Source organism: Neofelis nebulosa, chromosome 3, assembly GCF_028018385.1.
Source record: "Neofelis nebulosa isolate mNeoNeb1 chromosome 3, mNeoNeb1.pri, whole genome shotgun sequence".
NCBI lineage: Eukaryota > Metazoa > Chordata > Mammalia > Carnivora > Felidae > Neofelis > Neofelis nebulosa.
Window position 1 is genome coordinate 32,522,316 of NC_080784.1, and position 8,273 is coordinate 32,530,588.

General features: G+C 46.7%; 2 long non-coding RNA genes across 2 annotated transcripts; one reads left to right on the forward strand and one right to left on the reverse strand.

Moving 5' to 3' along the window:
• Positions 1-4,408: 4,408 nt before the first annotated feature.
• On the reverse strand, positions 4,409-8,070 carry LOC131506568 (uncharacterized). Its single transcript, XR_009259038.1, has 2 exons — positions 7,957-8,070; positions 4,409-6,070 (listed from the first exon to the last, which is right to left on the reverse strand). It is a non-coding gene; the product is annotated as an uncharacterized LOC131506568 (long non-coding RNA).
• On the forward strand, positions 5,587-7,963 carry LOC131506569 (uncharacterized). Its single transcript, XR_009259039.1, has 3 exons — positions 5,587-5,684; positions 5,852-5,940; positions 7,813-7,963. It is a non-coding gene; the product is annotated as an uncharacterized LOC131506569 (long non-coding RNA).
• Positions 8,071-8,273: the final 203 nt, after the last annotated feature.

Genomic DNA, 8,273 nt, shown 5'->3' on the forward strand with positions numbered 1-8,273 from the left:
CCTCGTCCTCATCTCCAACTTCTCTTTCTACCAGATCCTTTCCATAAGTATTTAAATATGTTCAAATTTGTTCCATCTTAAAAAAAGAAAAATCCTCCCCCAAGCCTTAGCCCCTGTTACCATCCTATCGCTTTCTTGTCCTTCGTGGCACATGTTCCAGAAAGGGCTCTTTCTTCCTCTTCTCACTTGGCAAAGCACTCTGGTCTAGCCGTGTCCCCGGCAATCTTCCAGTCTGTGGTTCGCATCAATGACGAAGCCAGCAACTGCTGTCCAGCCCCTCCTTTAAACCGATCCTGGAGCAGCTGGCGTGGCGGCTGTATAAAATCGCTCTTCTCCCCAGTCCCATGGCCCGGTTTTCCTTCCAGTTTCTTAATCTGCCTCTTTAACCTCCTCTTAGCTTCCCCTCTATCCAAATCTGTCGGTGCTGCAGGCCCTTGGAACTCCTCCTAGACTTCTTTCTTCTCCTCATTCTCTCCCCTGGACTCTATCATCCATGCTATGCCTTCTTTGACTACCATTGTGCTGATTAAGACCAAAATCTGCATCTGCAGTCCAGCTCCTTCCTTGGGGTTCCAGTGATAGACGACACTCCCGTACTAGGCTCTCTGATGAACCCTTGATCCCTCAGGACCACTGGGCTGGTTGTCCTTGGGGACACGGAGCCATCATCCAGTAGCAGCGTTGAAATAACCTTTTCACCAATCATCCTACTGATCTTACTTCCTGGATATTTCTCAAATCTATTTTTTTTGCCCCATCTCCACTGTCACAGACTTTGAGTCTGGAATTCTCTCTTGTCCAGCAAAAAGAAGCCGCAGAATTGAATACAGGAGAGGCTAATGTCCAGGGGACCAGGGCCCTGAGTAAGGGTCCTTGCTCCGTATTTATTAGGATCAGAAGACTTACAAACGTGATGGACGTGCCAAAAGAGACAATGAAACCGTGATCATTAACTCATGTGTGTGAGAGAAAAGCGGTTTCAAAGATTTTCGGGGTTAGGGGTTTGGGTCAATGCAATACAAAATCCGGCACTGAGCAGATGGCTGTTTGCGGCAGGCACCAGGGGCTGTGTCTGTTTATCTTAACTTGCCTAGGGGATAAGACAGAGCATGCTACCTCAGGATCAACAAAGCACTTTTTTTGCTAATTAGCTCCGGGCAATTTCACCCTGCTCCAGTGGTCTTTGGTCCTGTTTACCTGTTTACCTATTCTAGGAGGCTTTGGTCCTGTGGCTTCCCAATCTACGCTTCGTTGCACACTGGGGACGCTTTTCGCCCTTTGGCCACTTTCTGCTCTAAGTCTTGTTAACCCATTGGTGCAAGCTCAGGAAATTCCTAAACTTCTTCCCCTTACTCCACGACAACAAATTTAGTTTTAAACCATGATAACCTCTTCATCCTAACCAGTCATCCCACATCCATTCCTGTTCTTCTCAGATTCATTCTCTAAGCTTGAAAGGGTGGTCTTTTAATAATGCAAATCTATGCCTTGTTGGTCCTCTGCTTGAAATCCGTCTCTTCCCCAGGCTCTTGGAATGACAGCCACTGTCAGAAGCTTGGCCTCCGAGGTCCCGCCTACTGTTTGCTGTCCGCCTCTCTGCCTGACCTGTCTCATCACTGACCTTCTGCCAGTTACTCACACGTGTTCTTTTACCTTAATAGCGTATGTTGCTTCCTCTGCCCAGAACTGTCCTTCTCTGCCATTTCCCCCAGTGGCTGCAGCTCGGCATCCAGGGCGTGTTCTAAGGCCTCCCCCTCTGCTCCAAGTCCCATTTGTCCAAGTCCCCAGGTGACAGGTTTTCAAAGTGTTCTTTACTTCTCAACACTTATCATGATAATTTGTGCAATTCCAGGGGCGCCTGGGTGGCTCAGTCGGTTGAGCATCCGACTTCGGCTCAGGTCATGATCTCACAGTTTGTGGGTTCGAGCCCCGCATCAGGCTCTGTGCTGACAGCTTGCTCAGAGCCTGCAGCCTGTTTCAGATTCTGTGTCTCCTTTTCTCTCTCTGCCCCTCCCCTGCTCATGCTCTGTCTCTGAAAAATAAATGTTAAAAAAAATTTTTTTTTTAATTGTGCAATTTTTTACCCGTTCACTCTTCCTGCTAGACAGAAAGTTCCACATCTGTGAGGTCTGTTCTGTTCAGTTGTAGATAGATGACATTTGTCTTTCCTTGTGGGGACGCTGCACCTGATCTTTCTACGTTGGAACAATCAACCACTTTATGAATCTCGGTGGAAGGGGACGGGCATGCAAAAGACCATCCACCGCACCACTCGCTCAGTTTCCCAGCCCCTCCTGGGGGTTGGACACAAACACTCCCCCAGTGGGCACATCCTTAGAGGATTTTGGCCCAGGAACTGACAATGTAGACGGAAAGGGGAACTCACTTCTCTCCTTCAGACGGAAGCAGTGGTGTGGTGGCTTCTGGGGCAGAAGCGGCTTTTGTGATGGCAGCAGCAGTGGCTACCGAATGAGATCATGGGACTAGAACTTAAAAACACTGCCCCTTGTGCTCAGCGGTTACCACCAGTTCTGTAGGGGTGGCTCTCCAGTCTTCTCAACGCTTCTGTCACTTGCAATCAACACCATGTGCACGAGACTGAGACTACACCAGAATCTACTAGTCGGAGCTAATACAACAGCTATAAATCTGGTGTTCCAGAAGAGTCTCTGGCATGTCGCAAGTAGACAATGAATGTTTACTGGTTTTAAAGAATGCCTGAAACAGAAGGGTCATATGTGCCTCTGTGGACTAAGGATCCCTTATTCTTACACAGAATAATTTTTTTTAAGTCCTGTCCTCAGAGGCTTTTATATTTTTCAAAATTAATTTATTTTGAGAAAGACAGAGAGAGGGAGAGAGAGGAGAAGCAGAGAGAGAGGGACAGAGATACTCCCAAACAGGCACGGAGTACGACACAGGGCTCGACTAACGAACCATGAGATCATGACCTGAGCTGAAACCAAGAGTTGGACGCTTAACCGACTGAGCCACGGAGGGACCCCGAAACAGATTAATTTTTAAAACTCCCATCCTCCTTACATTTAAATGGCAAAGATAACAAATATTAAACCAGTTTGGAAAACACTGCATCGGTTGATATTGAAAGTTCCTTAAAGACGGCACCCACCACGGCACACCGTATGATTTCTTTTCCCGGGGGAAAAAGGTCACATCCACCAAAGAATAGACTTGGCCCAGTAACCAGGGAGCGTGCATTATGTGAGGGACAGTTCACTCGGAGGCAAGTGTCACCTAGCTATAGACCAAAACCCAAAGGGATTCAGGAGCCGTTCTTTGACAAAGAATGCAGGGCAGAGACCTGGTTCATTCACTGAACCTGGGTTTTCTCTTCTGTAACACCGAAAGAGCAACTGCCACGAATGGATTGTTGTGAGGTTCAAATGAGAGAATGTTAAGGGCTCTGAAGCCCCCGTCTGGCGCTTAGCACTCCCTTGGCGCTTCCGTATTTCCTTCCTCTTCTTCTTCTCCTCCTCCCTCCCTCCCTCCCTCCCCTCCCTCCCCCCCAAACATCGATCTGGTTTATTAAATCATACAGCAAGCACAGCAGTGTTTGAGAAACCAGTGATACTGACGGTCTGCCGTGCTATTCTCACCCTGAGTTACATACCCCCAAACGTGGATTCTTTGGCAGGAACATGATAGCATTTAGAGCGCAGGTGATACGGAGATGAGCTTTCAGAAACGGTTAAATTGTGTAGGAATTTCCTTTTTCGGGTTTACTCCTGATGCTGAACCTAGTGATGCCCAGATGGGGAGCCTGAAGCTCAGAATCCTCCTCTGCACAAGGGCCGCTGGTGCTGCCAAACGTCAACAAAATGTGTCGTGGGGACAGCACGGCCCGGTGCCTGATCCCATCCTGTTCCCACATCTGCTGGTACGACCGTTGACAAGTTTCTTTCAAGTGTATTAATTTTTGCAGAAGTCTAATGTTTTGGTTAGAAGCTGTGATTTTTCAGGATATAAATTGGTATTTCAGAATTATTTTGAGAAAACTAAGTCATCCCAGATGCTTGATCTAAAGAGAGAGCCTGGGGCCCTGGAAAGTGATTTTTCTTTGAAATGGCATCCTGGCTCGGTCGTTCATTCATGGTGGGATACGGGCTAATTATTTAACACCTCTGAACCCTGGTTCCTTCTGCAACAAAATTACCTACGGGACTCTATTAACCAACAGCCACCGCGATGCTCAGCAAAAACAAACAAACAAAAAATCCTTAACAGATGGGAGTTTTTCTCACAGGCAGCGGAGATAACTTGTAGGAAACTCGCCCCACATTTCTCTGTAGGATGAATTTTAGTCCAAACACCTCTAATGTCCAGCCATCTCATTTCAAGCCATTTAATCCAATCCCACCCCATAAACAAGGTTACATGGCAAGAATGAATTAGTCAGTTCCATGTTTAATGTCATGCAAAGCCTGCAGTGCCCCTAATCCCATTATTAAAACAAATGGCCACCCAGAGCTGCTTTCTTATGTGACAATTCTAGTACAAAACACACGGGACACCGAGCTAGGGTGAAGGAAGATTCTCGGTTTAACCAGAATCTTAAGGAGCCAATCAGTATGATCTGTGTCACTTGAAGAGATGTCAGGTTTCCAAGCACTCCATTCTTTTCCTTAAGTGTTTCTTTCTTTGTTTCTTTTTTTTAATGTCTATTTGTTTTTGAGGGGGTGGGGTAGAGAGGGGCAGAGGGAGAGAGAGAAAGAATCCCAAGCAGGGCTCGATCCCACAACCAACAACCGTGAGATCATGACGGGAGCCAAAATGAGGAGTCCGACGCTTAACCAGCTGAGCCACCCAGGGGGCCCCCTTTCCTTCAGTGCTGCTTAAACATTTTCCTCTTCTGTCTCAAAAACGAACCTTCAAAAATCTGGTGCCATTCTACACAACCTAAGAGTGCAATCCTTCCTGACATCCTGGGTTATTTCAAAATGCTCTACCTTGCTATTCCACTTCAGGTAAATTAAAAGAAAAGAAAAAAAAAAAAAAAGAAAAAAAAAACCAGCCCCAAACTAGTTTGTTTGGTGGCGTGTGTGTGTGTGTTGCAAATAAAATTCCGTAATTTTCAATATCGTGAGCAGGCATCATATGGTAAGCAGTGGGTCATTTCTGGGACGGTGGGAGAGGGACCTCACAGTCTATGAGGAAGACAGGCAAGTGGAAACGACTCAGGATTCAGGGCAAATGCCAGATGTGGGCGATTACAGGAGAGGCACCTAAGCCAGCTGGGTGTGGGGGCGTGTGCGATGGAAACCTTTTTGGTTTCCCAGAGGAAGTGAACTGGGAGCTGGGAGCCAAGCCCTGAGAAGTGGAGGATGAGGGGTGGGGGAAGGGACAGCCCTGGCAGAGCCCGAACAGCACTTACAGAGGCCATGTGCTAGATGAGGGTGAAGACAGGTTCATGAGTGGGGGAGGGCATGAGGAGGACAACCGTGGGGAGGGGGGCGGGGGGCGGAGAAGAGCAGGGCCCGATGAGGGAGGGCCTGGCAGCAGCTTTAGGAACTTTGTCCTCAGGACGACGGGGAAGCATTTAATGGTTTCAAGTGACAGTGATACGATCAGATTCGAAGTTTAGAACAGTTACTGTGCCTGCTGAAAGTACAGAGCGGTAGAGACCTAGAGACCAGCTGGGAAGCTCCCGTAGTGACCCAACAAAGGTAGGCGGTGGCTGGGATTAAGGCAGCGGAAGGTGGGAGGAAGCAGGTGGAGGGGAGATGTTTCGAAGGTGGAATGAACAGGCCTGCTGATGGGATGCACGAGTTGGGGGTGGGCGGGGGCAAGTGTCTGCTTTGGGCACCTGAAGGGATACTTGTGCTATTCACAGACAGACAACACGAGAAGAGGGGTGCATGGAAGGAAGGAGGGGAAGACCAGCTCGGGACACGGGAAACTCGAAATGGCCGTGTGGAACAGGTAAGTCGGACAGAAGGGTCTGGAGCCCAGCACATACCTGACTGCATTGTAACTGCGGGCACCACTGCCACATACTTGTGGGTCAGTGATGGACACCCCTTGGCTGTGCAGCAGACTCACTTTTGGAACACTTTAAAAAAAAACAAAAAACATCATTTGTTTCCTTTGATTACATATACCCACAATTTTTCAGTCCTCGCCCTGGGAGCGGGAAGTAGAAGGCAGGACATTGCTTCAATGGAGGGGGGGGCGGGGGGGGATTCACGGAGGTTGAGGAAATAAAGCTTTCAGTTCTCCTTTCCTGATGAGCATTTCAAAAAATGATACAAACTGCAGAGGAGGCATATCTTTTACTAAGTGCTAACCAAATAATTTCAATATGATTTGTAGTCCTTCCTTCACCCTAAGTTTCCAACCCCATTCCACTTGGGCAAACTTCAGATTTGCATTTCAAAGTCTAAGAATTGATCAGCAGCTTAGCCACCCATTAGCACTTATTCAAAACCCCCTTAAACACACCCAAATGCTCTTTTCAGTTACTCATAAAACTGGCTATCCTCTATTAACTTCTGATGAGCTCTGTCTTCTCGGCTGCAGAAATAAAACCTTTTTGAAAACTGCTTTCCCTTGATTTAAATTCATACACGGGCTAATTTCATGACCTTTATATTTGTATTTCTACCATTCTGAAGAAATAATAAATGAAGCAGAGGACATGGCAATCTTTACAAACTGTTCTCTACACTCTGAATAAAGATTTCACTAAATTTTATAATTGGTCTAAAACAGTGGTTAATACTTTGAACTTCGACCCCTTGTGAGGCAGAGGTACAATAAATCATTCCAGGGCTAAAACACATGGAAGTTAAAATGTCACAAATGGGGCTTACTACTTTATTGAAGATTAAACACTTGTGATTTGGAATCTTCATCACCTAAACCTAGAACTCATAGCTTTTTCCCCCCCTGACTTGTGGTTATCTTGGTCCATTTACCAAGAGGCATAAAAGAGATATTTAGAATAAGCAAACACATTCTTGTGCCACTACCAAATATAAAGTATCAGTTCTAAGATTCCATGTCTATACCTAATTCGGCCATTCTCAACCCTGCTTTTTAGAATGAACTGTCACTTACTGATAGCAATGAGAGAATTAAAAGGTCCCAAGAGATCATTTAGTCCAATCTAAGACCGCTGAAGCTCAAAAGCATCGACTAGGCTGAAAAGGGGGAAGCCTAGTCTGGGTCGATGGGACTGATGCGTTTGGTTATGCCGGAGAATAATGGCAGGGTCAACTATAGGGGTTCAAGAATCCCAGATTCAGTTCTGGTCTCCTTTCAGATCAGGAGATACTGATGGAGAACAGCCCCACCCCCGCTCAGCATCTACACCATGTTTGTCTTTATGGAGAGAACAGAGTCCATCAGACGTGGATTTCCCCAACCTGTCACTCTTTTGCTCCTAACAGACCTCTCCTGACCCTTTCTCACCTGCCTCTCCACTTCCTATCATGGATGTTCGCGTTTGCAAACTTTCAATGGCTCCAAAAGTCCTTCTCCCCCTTTCCAAGGTTAATCTCCCCTCTGAGTCCTTAATGTAATCCCACTTACTGCCTTTGGGGTCTTGCTCTAGTATTTCTCTCTCCCCTGTGTCTTTAATATTGCACTTTGTGTTCTTTCCTTAGCCTACAAACCTACTCCCACCTCTATACCTGACCTACAGAGACAATCCTATCAGCTCGTCTCCTCTTAGAAATCTTCCCCTTTCTTCATCTCCAGACTTACCGAGAAAAGCCAGCACCACTTCCTTGCTTGCTAGGCTTTCACTGACCCCATGCGATCTCATCTGAGACCTCTCTTTTGCTCCTCCAGAAAATGCTCTTGGAAGGCCCAGCAGTGGTTCAACTGCCAAAATCAAAAGATTCTCATCGCTTCCTTAACCATGAACTCTTGACAGGATTGGCCCCCTCCTCCTTTCTGCAGGCCTTCTCCTACCCTACTATTTCCATCAGTCACCTTTTTGAGCTTCTCTTCTGCTCAATCTTCAAATGTTGGACTTCACTGCTTTCTCCTTCCCTCATGGTCAAATCTGCAAGTGGTAAGTACATAACACACATATGTGTGTGTCTCAGTGTATTTCATTTCCATTCCAGACCTTTCTCCTGAGTTCTAGTGCTAGGTTAAGTTCCAACCAGGTTCAATGTATTCAAAACTGAGTCCTCTTTCTCCCCTACCCCCCGCCCCCAATTCCTCCGCCTGTCCTCACTTTCTCAGTTAATGGCACCAACAGGTATTCAGAGCAAAAAACAAACAACAACAACACAAAAAAATGG